This window comes from Myxine glutinosa, chromosome 5 (genome assembly GCF_964187855.1).
Source record: "Myxine glutinosa chromosome 5, kmMyxGlut1.1, whole genome shotgun sequence".
Classification (NCBI taxonomy): domain Eukaryota; kingdom Metazoa; phylum Chordata; class Myxini; order Myxiniformes; family Myxinidae; genus Myxine; species Myxine glutinosa.
In genome coordinates, this window is record NC_136265.1 from 82,818,730 (window position 1) to 82,835,384 (window position 16,655).

Below are 16,655 nucleotides of genomic sequence, written 5' to 3' on the forward strand. Positions count from 1 at the left end.
TTCCTTTCCTCTATTTCCTGACATTCCGATGGGGTAGTTTGTGAGGTCCTTTTCCCCTTACAACCTACCAGTGAGGGGTATAACCCATCCGGTCCTATCGGTGGCGGGAACCCTGCGATGTCGGTCCCGTCATCTATTCCGTTAGCCCCGAGTTGTGCAAACGGCCTTCCCTGGCTCGGGTGGTTCTGGGGTATCTGGGGCGCGATGGTAGCGGGGTTATAGGGAGGTGGTAGCGGGGGCGCAGAAAGGATAGGTGGTGCCTGAAACCCCGGGACAGAGCTTAGGACTGGGGCTGGGGAGGGTAGATTGGTCACTGCCTCCCCTCTCGCGGGGTCTGGGTTTTCAACGAGCGGCATCAGTCGCGCGTTGGCCTGCCTCTCTATTTCCTTAAGCGCTTCATCCTGCTCTTTATTCGCCTGTTTCCTCAGACCCTTGAGTTTTGTTACCTCACCAGCCAAGCTGGCCTGTTTCGACTTTGCGTGTCGCTTCATCGCTTCTTCCTTCCACCAGCCAAAGACTTTCCAATAGTCAGGCGGAAAGTGTTTCGTGGCCTGTTCGAACTTTTCTAATGTCTCATACAACACGTCCAATTTTTCCAGCGCAAAAGACCCTCCTTCGGGCCACGGTTCTCCTAAATCCTTCGTCAATGCAACCCATGACTTCCCTGGTCTCACAGCAGCATAGCCATACCTCTTAAACATAAAAAATGCTGGGGTATGTCTAAGCGGTTCACCTGCCTTTACTGTCTTATTACCTATACTGTTACCCATCCTAAGAAACCTTAGCTTACCGACGTAGCCTTGTACTCGTGAGGATCTCCCGCCTCGCGGCACAGCTACACTACCTACCTCTGAGAGGCTCGCAGCCTCGTACCCGTGAGGTTCGCCCGCCTCGCGTGGTACGGCCGCGCTACCTACTCTCCTGAGAGGCTCGCCCGCCTACACAGCCGTCTATCCTACCCTTACTGCACTTTCCTGGCGTCCTACGCCCGTATAATAGTTCTGATCTTACTTAAAATCCCAACGTCTCCCGGGTAGGCCTCGGATCGGGACGCCGCCCTTATCCTTACCCTCACAACCCAGAGATCTATTACCCCTTAACCTCAGGCGCCCAACGTGGGGCACTTCTCCTTACGTAACGTTACCCTAACGAGTCCATAAACAATCAGTTGCTCCAGGACCCAAGCGGTCCGTAATTAAATTTAGGTTCGTGGAACAGGTATGAGCAGGGAACGGAACGTACGGCGACCGAGCAAGAGAGAGTGGGTTACAATTTGGACTGACCCCCGGGCTAAAAAGGAAAAAACAAAAGAAAACCACAGCTCACCTGACCCGGATCAATTGCCAGCTGGTCTCTCACCACTCCCTTGCCTGGGACCGCGTCCCGGACTGCCCAGACTGATCCCACCGCTGCCACCAGTTGTCGGATTGGGACTTAGGACTTGGGACTCAGAAGGACTCAGAAGAAAGGAGCAACGGATATATTTATTGGAACTCGAGTACTCAAGCTTGAGGACAGCAAAGTTGCATTGAAACTCACAAGGAATGACCAACAGTACAACAAGATGCTCTGAAATAATTCAATTAACATTGCTTTATATAAAGGAAAGTCAGGGGTGGAGTTAGCTCACAAGACACAGAGACAGAATGGGCTCATTGGGCCTCCCACCATAGTCCCATCCTGTTGTTCAGTTAATTAAAGGAAGTTCATCCAAGGCCAGTCATGGGTTAGCTCTGATAAGGAGATGGTCAGCATTATGTGACAACATGTTTACAACTTTCTGTATAGCAGCTGGCTTGGGAAAGTACAAAGGGGAGTGGACACTCGTAAAACTGTCAACTTGCAAGATAATGGCAAAGTCAGGAAAAAGGCAAAGAGAGATAAGAGTTGCCTCCAAGGCCTGGAAAGGGGAACTAGAGATTGTGCCCACGCAGGCCAGAGCACACAGGCAGAGAACTCCTTATTAGGATATTACACATCCTCAATGCAGTAGAAAGAACTCAGTATCATAAAAGAGTACAGTAGCAAGTCAAAACAAAACATATAATTGGTTATACTTGGTAATTGGTAAAGCAGCAAGGATATACAAAGGGGGAGGGGCATTACAGCTCCCTACATAGGCCCGCCCCGCGAACCTTCTGGAACTCACCAGACTCTTCTCACCACGCCCTCTGACGCCGCCACCTCTGAGCTCTGATTGGCGGCTCATTCTTACCGTCATCGCCTCTGCCGCTCCGACCTCAACGCCGCCCCTACCTTTTTAGGCCTACCTCATGTTAACTCGACTAGTGAGCAAGCAAAGGGCAGCGAAATGGATCGTGGCTGTAGAGGTAGAATGGTTTGCAGAAGTGGGACATATTCTCCTGTCTTTACACAACGCAGGATTAACATTGGAAAGGGCCTACTCTCACACATACTAAGACATAACGATACTACAAACGAGGCTACATGTTGCTTGTGTGACTATTTATGGGGTGCAACCTTTAACCTTTATTGAGCTCACTGTACAAATCTCAAAACCATAGCAATATCAATATTGATTTGTAATAAAACAATAAAATTGAGATATGATATCTCATGGGCAAGGGGCAATGCCATCTCATGCCATGCCTGATGGTTCAGAGAAAACAGCAACATTTACCTCCAGGACATATTCCCACCCCAGACAAGACCAACCGTCAGTCAGGTCAACAAAGCCCCCCCCACACCCCCCCCCAAAAAAACCCATGCATAATGCTGATCTGGACCACACCCTACCATCCACATCGTTCACAAACCACCCACCAGCCTTTTTGGTTGGGTGGGGCGGGGGGTAGGGGCTATTTAGAAGCACCTGCTGCTTCGAAGCACCTGCTGCTTCTCTTAAAAAGTCCACAGTCCAATTTAATTCGAAAGCATTTTCTATTCTATCATGGGACTTCATTTGTGACCGAATGAGCATGATGCAATTTTCATTCAATCGCCCTGCATTATTAAAATTCTACATGTACATGAAATGAGATTCCCTCATCAATTTTCATGCCGTTCGGGTAAAATTTGCCTGTCATCCAACATGGCCGCTGGAACAAAACCCTCGAAAACAAAATATATATTTTCTTGATCTGGATTCAGATATAAGGATGAGATGTTATAACTGAAATAGCTTCAAATTTTGGAATGACATCAGACAAAATTTTAGCATCTGGATTCCGAGAACAAGTGAATATCAACTTATTCTTTTCAAGCAATGGTGTGGCTCTCATCCCAAGCCACGACATTGCATAAATTAATACCAATAATGTTACAATATTAACGAACTAATAACTAAACTGTCACCCGTCAACGAACGAATTATGAACGAATTTGGGACAGAAGAAATCCAACATAATGACGTCACAGGCACGTACACACTCTGAATCATCACCAACCGAGTGTGAGTCAAAATGAATTGACCCACCAATGCCAATTACACACTGGTCGCCACCTCACGACCACCACATCCAGAACAAACCTGGGTTGAAGGGGGTGGGGTGGGGTGGGGTGGGTCGTTGATTCAATCCCGTTTTGATTACAAATCAAAATATCACACATCATATGCTAATACGGTTCATCCCTTGTCAGAGAAGAGATGAAAAAGAAGATGAATGAAGAGAACAAGAGAGGCCGAGGGAGGGAGAGAGATGGAGAGTGGGAGGGGGAGGGGGAGAGAGGAGAGAGAGGGAGAAAGGTGGGAGGGAGAGAGAGAGAGGGGGGGGGAAAGGTGGGGGGGAGAGAGAGAGAAAGAGAGGGAGAAAGGTGGGAAGGAGAGAGAGAGAGAAGGAGAGGGGGGAGGGAGGGAGTGAGAGAGTGAGAGAGTGAGAGAGTGAGAGAGTGAGAGAGTGAGAGAGTGAGAGAGTTAGAGAGAGAGAGAGAGAGAGAGAGAGAGAGAGAGAGAGAGAGAGAGAGAGAGAGAGAGAGAGAGAGAGAGAGACTGACTGTTTCTTCCTTTTATTACAAGAGTACAAAAAATCAGTTATGTTCAGTCACAAAGAAACAAAACACAATAAAATGGTCTCAAGGAAAGGTTATTTTCAAATCATCATCATCAAGTGTGCATATGACATCATTAAAAACCCACTTTTCTTTAAAACATGTTAAATTCTTGTTCATTTTAAAAAACCGGTACTCTAGCTTTAGTCTTGCATTTACAAGAGCCTTAAAGGTGAGCAGTACATCATATGACGAGTCAGAAGCGTTTCCCATTTTTTTCTTCCTGGATTTATAAATTGCAAACTTGGCCTGGCCAATTTAAAAATTCATTAAAACCACATTCCTAAGGGAAGACGGTCCTAAAACACCATAAATAAAAACATTGTGATTGAAGAGGGAACCAAGCTTCACAAAGCGTTCCTGAAGGAATGTAAAAAGAGGTTGCAATCGTTCACACTCCAGGTATATATGCGGTAGGGTTTCAATGGATGCACAGAAAGGGCATAGATTAGAGTTAGCAGTAGAAAACCGGTTCAGTAAAACATTATAAGGTAAAATCCAGTGTACAAGTTTCCATTGAATATCTCCAACATACTTTGGAGTAGGCAAGAGATAAAAACTTCGCCAATTGGGGCAATTGGGTGGTATTGGGGGTAAAACATCCCGCCATCGAAGCCTCGGGTGCTCAGAAAATGTTTTTGCGTATAAAATTTTAACGTACGCGTTGTACAGAGTTTTCTTTGGAAAGGCGGGAAGGGATAATGCAGTATCATCAGGGCTGTTCAGGCCAGGGGACAGATTAAGTGGCGGGCTGAAAACTAGGAGTTTGGGGAAGTCACCCGCTGTTTCCTCGGGGGAAGGGCCAAGTTCCTCGCAGGTATTACGATACGTTGTGGATATCCCTTGAAGGAACCGAGAGATGATCCTGACAGATTTTATTCCGGTTTTTTGTGCCACAGCGGCAGCACTCAGCCGGCAGCTCCCAGACTCTGTCATGAGGTCTTTCACTCGCAGCAGCTTGGCATCAACAAAACGTTGAACGAGTCCCCTATTATTCAAGCTGTTTTCCAGGAAGGGGTTGTAGCATAGGGGCTCGTTCAACAACATTTCCATGTTGTATGTTGCCATTTCACGGGAAAAGGACAGGGCTTGCCAGGCGTTCATCACCCCTTGGTAAAAGGTGGGCAGCAAGGATGAATCGATTTGATGAGGGTTCATTAAGAAAAGTTCTCGGTCGTAACCCAGCTTGCATGTAAGCTGTAATATGCAGTTAGCCAGAGGCCTCCAGAGTAGGGCTTCATCTCCATATACAAGTTGGCGCACGATATGAAGCCGGAAGACCATAATCCGGCTGCGGATATCAATAAGACCTTGGCCACCTTCAGCGAGTGGCAAGTATGCCACGGGGGGTTGGAGCCAGTGTTTCCCGCTCCAGAAAAAGTCGACAATGCTCTTTTGCAGTGTAATAAGAAGGCTCCCAGGCGGTTGTAGGCATATCATCTTATGCCATAGCATAGAGGCGACAAGATTGTTAATGACGAGAGTTCTTCCGCGGTACGAAAGTTGGAAAAGAAGTCCTTTCCAGCGGGCCAGTTTTGCCATTACCTTGTCTGGTAATCCCACCCAGTTCTGCTGCTCAAAGGTGTTGTCTCCGAGGAAAATACCGAGGTATTTAATGCCACTTTTCTGCCAGTTCACTCCTCCTGGTAGGACAATTGGCGGGCAATCTCCAGGTCCTATCCAAAGGGCTTCACTCTTCTTCCAGTTTACCTGGCCTGAACAAGCCTGACAATATGTTTTTAGTGCCTGAGCCACCGCAGTGACGTCAGTACTATTTTTTATATAAATGTGAAGAAGCAGCTCTTCGTTTGCAAAAGAAGTCCACAAATAGCCTGAAATGACGCAGCTTTTATTAAAAACCAACTTATACAGATCCGGAAGAAGCCAGACATCTACAGCAAGAACCAGCTTCATGCCACGTCTAGCCTTCCTGGAAACGCATTGATTCTCATTCACTTATATAGGAATACGATTATCAGAAAATCTCCGAGAGAACAAAGCGACTGGCGAGAGTCCCTCACCGCCATCCTAGCCCCCACCGTCATCCGCTCTGTCATTCGGGGGAGTCAGCCCTTCCTTATCATTCGGACCAGATATAGTTTCAAAAGCTCCGAGGTGACGAAAAATGTAACTCACAGAGAGAAGAGTGCATGCTTGGCCAGATAAGACCATGCTTGGCCAGCCAGATAAGACCATAAAATATATGGGTTTGTTCACATGAGTAATTCAAAGCATGTTTATACAGAGTCAGGCGTCGCTGTGATTAATACAAAATATATATGGTAAAAACAATAGGTTTATGTCTGCAATCTAATCATTCTACTAGCGTTACACAAAATCACGCGCATGTGAGCGTGATTTTACGACCAGCCTTATCTAGCCTCGAAAAAGCACACGTATACAATTGTCCAGCACGACCGAAGCGAGCCTTTCCTCATTTTAAACACAAACTGAAGCATGTTTATTGTAATTCAGGCGCCGCTATGATTATATGGAATATAATTAATGTTTTTTAAGTTTATATCTGCAATTCGAGCACTCCACTTGAAACTACACATTCCACGCGCGTATAAACGTCCGCCAGCCCGCGGCTCGAGGCGCCATCTGCGGACCGAATCAGAGAATCTATGACCGGGCTTTATCTTGCCTCGAGAGGGCACATGGAGGACGAGCCATCCGTTCAGCACGAAATGCATCGAGTACTTTCCCATTTATCCCCAGCAAAGCGAAAAACCCCTTTATTTACTTATGTAAAACATTAAGCAACATTTTAGATCAAAACATATTATTCGACCGACGTTTAAAACAGAATTCTAAGCAATAAAGAATCTACGACTTGACATTCCTTCCTCTTGTCTCGTCGAGACAAAGTATCTTAAGAGACAACGTGCCACATCGGGCTTTATTGAAAAATAATTGTGTAATGCGGGTATTGAAAAAATAATTGTGTAATGCGGGTATCTCCCAAGGGCATATCGTGCGCCCAAAGCGCCTCGCCCGTGCATTTGGCGAGCGTGTCGTGTGGTGCGTGCTTTGAACCTGAGGGCTCAGAACATGAAAGTCCATTAACGTTTCGGATCCACAACGAAGGTGTCTGGTCCAGATGAGGTTCTGCTCCGCCAGAGGGCCCATCACCTCCCCTGCGGAACTTGCTCCCCCCACCCTTTGCAGACTCAGTCCTTGCAGATCTTCGAAGTTAATCAACGATCATGCCCATGAGGTCCCTCACGTGCTGCTGTTCTGGGGAATACATAATATTGTCAGTATCTTGTGTCTCAATTTCCTGGTCAGGGTACAGAGCGTAAAAATCCGATTCACTTGAAGCATTTGAACTTAATACATATGGAGCAAAGAGAGGAACTTCCTTTTATGTCAAAGTCTCCCTTGGGCGCCTGGTCGGCTTGCGGGTCTAGGATATCCACGTCGGGTCCCTCGATCGCCAGACCCAGCGTCGCAATCAGATCCATAGTTGGGTCGGAAGGGGGCGTGCAGCTGTCAGCTTGTAATACATAAGCAGCGTTAGCCAGTACATGCAAGGGGTTTATAGCACAAGTATCACAGTCATCACAGACACCGTTACAGGCAGCAGCCAGTTCCCACATGGGATCCGCACAAGTATCACAGTCGTCACGAAATTCAATACAATTTTCTGGAGCGCTGGTCGCAACTGCCTTGTTGAAGGACCCGTTCAGGTCGACGGCCTCTGTGGTCAGAGCCATAGTCGTTGTCGGCGGCTTCTTCACTTTCCATCCTGTAAAATACTTTCTCATACAGAGGAGGACTAGAGATTTCATTAGTGCCCCCCAAATTACTACCCCGATTATCACAGCCAGTGCGGTCAATAACCACTTCACTATGGTGCCCGTCCATCCCCGGAACCAGTCAGTGAGCCAGCTAAATTTATAAGAATTTTCGCGTGCGATCCGATCGATCGTCAGGGTGTGGCTAGTTTCCCTTAGTCTCACTATTGCGGCTGACACTCCTTCAGATGGATCGGGTATGTAAGTGCAACATTTTCCCTCTATAATTCCGCATACCCCTCCTTTCTCTGCCAAGAGCATGTCCAAAGCCACCCGATTCTGCATCACCATTGTACGCATGTGAATTACCGTGTCCAATAGTATGTCATGAGCCGTAGCGGTGTCGTTTGCCACCTTTTCTAGGGCCAAAGCCAATTTGTCTATCCGGAAACTATCCATGACTGTGCCCGCTCCTGGGAAGAAGAAACCAAACACCTTTTCCCATAGACTCCCGTGTAGTTTAGTGGTTCCATCTTCGTTCATGACTGACCTCTTATAACGCCTGTCCAAGGACTTTGGGTCTAGCTCATCCAGTATCTCAACGTCAGGAAGGACTGAACCCAGATAACATGTGCCCCCCCAATTATTTGGTAAATAGGGGTAAGCCTTGTCGCCGCATATAAACATTGTCCCATGGGGTGGGACCAGGTGGGTGGATAAGCACTGGAGTCCCTTTACCACCCCATTAATCCTACTAACCCCCCTAGAGAATGTTATAGCCGTTATGTTGTGGTTGTGTTTATCTTGCAGTGTAGTGTCTGGTGCTTGTATGGCCAACTTACAGTGCGTGGCGTGGATCCACGAGGTCTTGCCCTCGCAAAAGACTGCCGTTGGTGTAGTCAGCAACACCTGGACTGGTCCCTTCCACCTTGGTTCCAAGGCGTTCTTGCAGGTGAAGTGCTCCACGAACACCTGGTCTTTTTCCTCTGGTGGAACACCTGGTCCACAAGTCTCCTGGGAGCGCCTGGTCTACAGGTCTCCAATTCATAGATTCAATTCATTCAATTCATAGTTTCATAGAACACCTTTTCTCCAATTTCCTAATCCACTTTTTTTAAGTGGATCCAATTTTATCCAATATTCAATTTTTAAATTCAATCCCATTTAATCCAGTCCAATTCAAATTAAATTCAATCCTTCTCTCAGCATCCCATTACCTGTTTCCAACATCAATAAAAATAAAATTATAAAATTAATAAAAATCAATCATCTCAAATCTCAAATCAAATCAAAATCATAAAAAAATCAATAAAATAATAAAAATAAACGAAAATTACTTCAGCTAGAGTTTCAACTAGAATTAACACAAACAAACCACCATTAACCTCCATTAACACAAACAAACCACCATTAACCTCCATTAACCTCCCCCTATTGTTTATTTATTTTCACGAATAAACAAATAATAGAAATAACCTGGTCTACTTCCAATTTCAATTCTGGTCAGTTCTGGTGTCTGGTCACACACAATGTTTTCCTCACCCACTGTGATTCGCTCAAAATAGATTCTCACTGTTATGTCTGAAATTCGTCTCATGAAAACCCATTCAAGAGTCCGGTGTACCCGACGGCCAAACACATAGACACGCCGAAGACCCCAGGGTACCCATCAAACTAGCTTGTCCCCAGATCCACAACACAGCGAAACATGTAACTTTACTAAAACTAGAACGGGCACTCGGTAGAGCGCATACCTTCGCCGCAGCTACTTTTGTTGCCAAAATAAAAGACTACAAGATCTGTGTAGCAAAGCCACACCTACGTTGTCATGCGGGAAGATTTGTTTCAAATTAAACCATTCTATCCCGCCAAAAGTTTGATATTGTAATCACATCCATGACCTTTTCATGACCTTGACCTTGACCTTTGACCCGATCGATTCCAAAATCTAATCAAATGGTTCCCGGATAATAACCTATCATCCCACCAAATTTCATGCGAATCGGTTGAATACTTTTTGAGTTATGCGAATAACATACACATACACACACACACACAGACATACAAATAAATACACAGCGATCAAACATAACCTTCCGCTTTTGCGAAGGTAATAATCACTTACTCATAACTAATACTCATAATAACTCATAATTACTTATGTAATTACTCATGCCAATACTTACTTAAAATAATGTAATATCCCAATCTTCACCCCCTATGCAAATCGAAGCACCCCGGACAATCCACAACCAATATCAACCACTGTAGCCGCCTTCCCGATTCCAGGCAGCCACACGCAGCCACATACATCTCCCTCCACGTCACACAAGACAACAGCCAACGAGTGTGTCCACCACACAGAAACCTTTGGCAATGCAACAACCGAACTCCCAGACAACCAACAACAAAACCCAATCCATCTCCATGGCTCATCAAGCAGTTCCAACTTAATCCAGCTTCACATACCGATTTCCCCAAAAACTCGTGAAACTTCACCCCCATTCTGGAAAAACCCTGGACTAAACCCTGACACCCTAAATAACTTCAGACCCATCTCCAACCTACCCTTTCTGTCAAAAGTTTTGGAACGTGCTGTGGCCACTCAACTCAAACATCACCACTCTGCCAATAACCTGTATGAAACATCCCAATCCGGATTCTGCTCCAGCCACAGTACTGAAACTGCTCTCCTCAAAATCACCAGCGACCTTTTCTCTCCTCTGGCGCCGGCAACCTCAACATTTTCATCCTCCTCACCTCAACGCCTCCTTTGACATCATCAATCACACCATCCTCCTCACCCTGTTTAGACCAGCTTGTGCCTATTAAACCCAAATCAGTTCACTCCCAAGCCTACAAGGACCACCTACTACTCTCAAATTATCCACTCTGGCTCCGGAATCCCAAAAGCACTCTTCTCTACAATAAACAAACTAAATAAACAAATAAATAAACAAACTTTACAGCGTGAACAAACTCCTCAGCGCCCTGGATACCACCACCTGTCATTCAGAGTAGACAACAGCATCTCCTTTCTCCTTTCTGGCATCCAAATAAAATTCTGGCTTCAAATCAACTTCCTCGAACTTAACTATGATAAATCTAAATTAATCTTCGTTTGCCCAAAACCACTCACCAAATCCACCCATAACTTTGCCCCCAACATCGATGGTTTCCCAGTATCCACCTTTTATGAATTTTATGAATCTTCTCATTATTCGAAAGTTTACAAAATGTCCCAAATCTGTATATTGTTTTCTACTGTGGTTATATTAAACCATTATTTTACAAAATCCAACTTTCAATAAACTGAAAAATGCTTCGCCATGGAATAGTCCACCACTCATATAAATAATCATAAGAGTTCTGCGAAACATCTCCATCTTTAAAACTTAGCCAACCAATTTTAAACCACATGTTTTCCCCCCAAAAAACAAGTCACATTCTTTGTATATTGCCAACATTGTTCATCGTTTAAGTATCATCCAGAACTAAATTTTTATAAACCATCAACTTGTAGATGCATTTATTTATATCCCATTAACCCAAGAACTCTCAATTGCTTGGTTATATTTTAGTAATGTCATATATCCATATTTCTTTTCCAAAATGTTCCTGATATACACATTAATCCCATCTGTCTTTGTTTCCAGATGAACTCAAATCAGGAAATCAACACAAATCCTTATTACCTCCAATCAATCACACTGCACATCATTCCCCGTCCTTGATGGATAATTTTACATCCAGATGGGCACAGCATCCCATTTTTGGCGACCCAGCCCTGAAACAAGCCCCTGGACTCCTTGCAGGCTGGACCAAAACCCCTGGACGAGGTTGCATCCCAGTACTGACTCTGCTGCCTTCTTGCAAACCACTTCAACTCCATGAATTTTACATGTTTCGTGAACAGAACAAAGCCCTCTGTAATCGTCAGATTGAACCTGCCCCAAACCCGTCCATATAAACTCCATTGTTGTCCTGTCCATCTCTCTGTGTTACATTTACATTTTGTGACTCACAGCTCCACATCGCAAAATGCTAGCTTCTACGAATCCAACAACCGTCACAATCCGCCCAGGAACTTCCAGGCGTGCTCTACAATGCAGCACCTCTCTACCTGGTGCACACCTTTCGCACATCCCTCCTCGTTCGCACAACGCTTCATCAACACACCTCCTCGCGCCCACACCTTGGCACAAGCCACACCACATACCGACAGTTGAAACCTCGATATTCCTCTTTCCTCGGATAAGCGTTCTGTTGAAAACGTGACATTTCTGCTCAAATTATTGAATTTCCAAATACTCTCCCTGCAGCGCCCGTGAGGCAGCTTGTCCCACATTATCTGCCCCCAGACCCATATGCGTTTTAATAACAACCTTACCAGCATCGCTCGCCAGCAAACCCTTTGTCCGGCGCATCGATCAACACAAATGCATCGAGGCATCTTCCAGCCGCCACTCCGCACTGTACCTCACTTACTGTATGAACAAGACTTCCTGACTCCTGTTGGAACTTGTCACCGGAAATTAATTACTCTGTCTTGAAATCGTTTATTTTAGCGTTTAGAAAATCATTTTTAGAAATCGAATTTTAGTTTAGAAATCGTTTCTTCCCCTTATATAAATCCATCTTAAATAACGTATTCCTTCTGTGACATTGCATGGCATGTATGTCGCAGGCTCACTATTCCGACATGGCTCATGACTCATGTCTAATTCTGACATGAAGATGAAGGACAAGAAGATGAAGGATGAAGGACATGACATGAAGAAGAAGATTCTGACAAGATACTGACATGAACGTCCGACATCCAGCAAAGTCGAAATGACCCACAATGCATTTGGGCACACATCCTCCTCTGAGAGTGGGCGAGTTATCGCCGGCACTCTGAGCAAATCTCATCCTCTGAACCCAATTCAACAAACTCAACAACAACTGCTCTTATTTCCCATCCTGACAACAACAATTACAACGACAACTGCCCAAAACCGAGAGCCCCCATTCAGCGCACACGTGACTCGCGGTTCGCTCGGCTCCTGCCCGAACGCACAATATCCCTCTACCCAAACTTCCACGGAGCCGCACGGCGGAAACACAGGTTTGTACCACACTTTAATTAAACGAACATCGCCAGGATTCTCGGATAGACGTTAATTTCACAACACACATGACAAAAATCCGATTTAAATTCAGAGATCGCCGATCGACCTGGCACAACCATCTCAACGCGACGACGCCACGCCGCCCTCCGTCCTGGCGCGCACCCTCGTGCCTCCACACGAATCCCAACACTCCCGCCTCGCGGTTTCCTGCGAGGCTCGTAGCCGTGGCAACCAAAACTGCGCGCCGCTCTCGAATGAGGGCCGTCATAACAGTGAGCTGTCAGAACTCATCCCTAGCTCGTAAACATCGCAAAAAAACAGGATCTCCGACGCTCCACCTCCCCGACCCCAAATGCACCACACGACACCAATTCCAAAGGTGAGCTGCCTCAGCGATACATCCCACACATACAATCCACAATATCTGCCATTGAATGAACTCTTCGATTCCAGTCAAACACACACTTCGACCCAAACTCTGAACCTCCAGTTCCACAAACTCCAAACCTCCGTCCGACTGCCGCTCGAAAGACAAAGCAGCCCATCCTACAACCATCTCCAAGAAACCGCTTCATATCAACAGTAGGTCGACAAGGGCACTCCGAGTGCTTTCCTGACCCGATTTATATCAATCCGCTTCCCAAACAACTCCCAAACAGATGAAAATCCGGACTCAGTTCAGGACCTCGCCTGTTCTCTCGGATAGACGCTAAAATGGACATTCCCGGCCTGAATTTCCCGCACGTCGAGCAGATCACTTACAAAGCTTCACACCGAAACCCTCTGCTTTGCATATGTCATACAGACAAATACATTGGCTAGATACACACGTCAATTAACATCCCAATATACATTCATTCCTCATTCATGTTACGTCTCTTATTCAAGGGAAAGGATTTTTGGGACGGGTTGGACGGGGTGGGTTGAGGTGAAAAAGGGAAGGCAGGGCGGGGGGTGTTGGGGTGTTGCCTAGAGCCCCGGGACTGAGCTCAGGTCTTGGGGGGGGGGGGGGTGGGGGGTCCTTTTGCACGGCCCAATTCTGCGGCTGTGGAGGGGGCCCTTGTATGTTCCGAATTTTGGGGAGGGGGCCCTTATGGATTCCTGGGCAAGCATTTGCAACATGTCGTCCTTTACATCGGCCTTCTTATCGTCGCCCATGTCCCACTGCTCGGCCGCTTCATCTAATTGGTCGGTTAGCCTTAGTGCGATGTGTACCCCGGCCAACAACAGGTCGACCAGGGCCCCCCAATCGTCGAGGGTCTGGGCCGGGGTTGGTGCTACATTCGGCCAGCGTGCGTGTACTTTGGCCTGGTCCCACACCCGCGCTGGCAATACAGCCTCTCCCATGTGGCAGACGTCCCGCCAATCTGCGCCTGTATTTTGTATCCACAAACGCATAAGTTCCGGTACGTGACCGGGCTGTTCAGCCAGCAAGGTTCTCACCCGCTCCTGCATAGCCGCCAAATCTGGTTCTTTCAAATGGTTTTTTAAAGGGACACATCTCGATTGTAGGCTGTGAGTTCTCCGATTCCGTGAGCCCTTCCACTGAGGGGTACAATACAATACTCCTAGCCCTTCTGGGGCCGCGAACCCGCTGTCCGCCCCATTAATTTCTTGTCCTCTAAAAGGATTGCCCGGGCTAAGGTGAACCTGAGGGGCGGCTGGTCTAGTTTTCTGGGGGTCTAACCCCTGGGGGAACAGGGGCGGGGGTGGGAGAGGTGGCGCCTGTGGCCCTGGGACAGGGCTCAGGGCTTGGGGGGGTGGGGGGTCTTGGTCTGGCATCTGGTCCAGCGGCATCACTCGCTGATTTACTTGTTTAACTGCTTACTTACTTGTCCTCTGGCCAGGGATTATTTAAATCTTTAGTTAACACAGCCCAGTCCTTTACTGGTCTTACCGCGGCAAAATGATGCCTCTTAAACATGAAAGATGCCGGGGTTCCCTTAAGGGGTTCCCCTTCTTTCATTAGCTTGCTTCCCATCTTATTGCTCTGGGCTGATCCTTCCTGGAAAGTTCTCGGCCTGGCTCAACCTTTACGGCTGTCCGACCTCACTTTTCCCTTTCCCTTGTTAACTTATAACGTTCCTACCCTTATCGAACGTTATCTTTACCGATATCCTGCGCAAATCCTTTTACTGGCCATGTTTTTATGGCCCTCTTAAGTTAGCCACAGCCCTTCGTTCCCTGGCATGCAATGGCATACCCCATCTTGTCTCTGGGCTGTTCCTTCCTGGAAAGTTCTCGGCCTGGCTCAACCTTTACGGCTGTCCGACCTCACTTTCCCCTCCTGGTGCTAACTGTAACTTTAAGCTTACTGTTAAGTCCTTACTGGTATCCTTACTTGTTTATCCTGGCTTTAACAAAGCCACGTCATTCTGAGGCCTAAAATGAGCCTTTACTTACAATTTCTGTTCGAGTGCAGGCCGCGCGGAGACAGGGAGACTGAAACCGCTCGAGGGAGGAAGGTACGAATTTGGAATAATAGCCCTCTGATATAAAACAACTCCCACCTTTAATCAAATCCGCGTGCCGGCGCCGGCCTCAGGCAGCCTTCCTCCTGTCCCTCGGGCTCCGTTTCCCGTCGTCCGGTGCTGACCCCACTCCTGGTACCATTTGTGAAGAAGCAGCTCTTCGTTTGCAAAAGAAGTCCACAAATAGCCTGAAATGACGCAGCTTTTATTAAAAACCAACTTATACAGATCCGGAAGAAGCCAGACATCTACAGCAAGAACCAGCTTCATGCCACGTCTAGCCTTCCTGGAAACGCATTGATTCTCATTCACTTATATAGGAATACGATTATCAGAAAATCTCCGAGAGAACAAAGCGACTGGCGAGAGTCCCTCACCGCCATCCTAGCCCCCACCGTCATCCGCTCTGTCATTCGGGGGAGTCAGCCCTTCCTTATCATTCGGACCAGATATAGTTTCAAAAGCTCCGAGGTGACGAAAAATGTAACTCACAGAGAGAAGAGTGCATGCTTGGCCAGATAAGACCATGCTTGGCCAGCCAGATAAGACCATAAAATATATGGGTTTGTTCACATGAGTAATTCAAAGCATGTTTATACAGAGTCAGGCGTCGCTGTGATTAATACAAAATATATATGGTAAAAACAATAGGTTTATGTCTGCAATCTAATCATTCTACTAGCGTTACACAAAATCACGCGCATGTGAGCGTGATTTTACGACCGGCCTTATCTAGCCTCGAAAAAGCACACGTATACAATTGTCCAGCACGACCGAAGCGAGCCTTTCCTCATTTTAAACACAAACTGAAGCATGTTTATTGTAATTCAGGCGCCGCTATGATTATATGGAATATAATTAATGTTTTTTAAGTTTATATCTGCAATTCGAGCACTCCACTTGAAACTACACATTCCACGCGCGTATAAACGTCCGCCAGCCCGCGGCTCGAGGCGCCATCTGCGGACCGAATCAGAGAATCTATGACCGGGCTTTATCTTGCCTCGAGAGGGCACATGGAGGACGAGCCATCCGTTCAGCACGAAATGCATCGAGTACTTTCCCATTTATCCCCAGCAAAGCGAAAAACCCCTTTATTTACTTATGTAAAACATTAAGCAACATTTTAGATCAAAACATATTATTCGACCGACGTTTAAAACAGAATTCTAAGCAATAAAGAATCTACGACTTGACATAAATACAGACATCATCTGCATAGGCAGAGACTTTTAGCGGTGTGGTAAGAATTGATCCAGTGAAGCCAGAAATGTGCGTACGTAATTGGAGCAGAAGAGGTTCGATGGCAAGAGAGTATAAAAGTC